Source organism: Podarcis pityusensis (genome assembly GCF_964106645.2).
Source record: "Podarcis pityusensis genome assembly, chromosome: 6".
Classification (NCBI taxonomy): Eukaryota; Metazoa; Chordata; class Lepidosauria; order Squamata; family Lacertidae; genus Podarcis; species Podarcis pityusensis.
Window position 1 is genome coordinate 80,118,359 of NC_138030.1, and position 950 is coordinate 80,119,308.

Below are 950 nucleotides of genomic sequence, written 5' to 3' on the forward strand. Positions count from 1 at the left end.
AATCCGTTAAGCCGCTAATAGGGTTGCTTCGCAAGACGAAAAAACCGCTAGACGAAGACTCTCGCGGAACGGATTAATTTCGTCTTGCGAGGCACCACTGTACGTGGCTCCTGAAACATGAGAACATAAATGCCCTCCCACAGCTGATTCTGGCAGGCATGTTCCCTTTTATTCTTAGATCAGTAGCCTGTCACATAGAGTACCTGTATATGTATTGTGTAAAATTGCCACAACACAAGTGTCCAAAGTAGCTTACAGGAATGATTAAAAAATAAATAAAAATGAAAGCAAAAAATAGAGTAATGGGAACAAATTAAAACAAGTCAACAAGAACATCAACTTCATAGAATTTGCTGGAGGCGGGGGATAAATCTTCACAGCATTGCAAAAGGCCTGGAGGAAGGAGGGCAGGTGGACATTCCAGGGGAAAGTTCCTGGCCCCAAATGTAAAAATGGCAAAAACCACACTCATCAGCCACCACCAAAGAGATACTTTTAGGAATATGGGAGGAGGTAGTACCAGTCTATTAAGGGCTTTTAATGTCCTTCCTAAATATCCTGAGGAGCGTGAGACAACAGCACCGGCTTTAAGGCAGTGTGGGTTGTTCCCCTGCAAGCTGGCGGAGTGTAAAATAATAATCATCATCCTCATCATCACCATCCCTATATTTACACAGGTACCTACTCAAAGTTAGGCCCTGGTCAGACAGGTGTTTGAGTTGCCACAACTGTGATGTAGTGCACTTGACAGCATGCACAGAATGGAAGGTGAGAGGGAGAAGAGCACAAAAATAAGAAATATTGGGCAAGGGGCAAATTATGTCCTTGCTCAGGGCGCTATATTAGAAAAGTCCGCCCCTGGAGTGTAACCTAAGCCGTTACCCTTAGGTGTGTTGCCCCATCACCAGTGTTGAAAACAACTCTTGGTCCAGTAGACTCCCACATGTGTA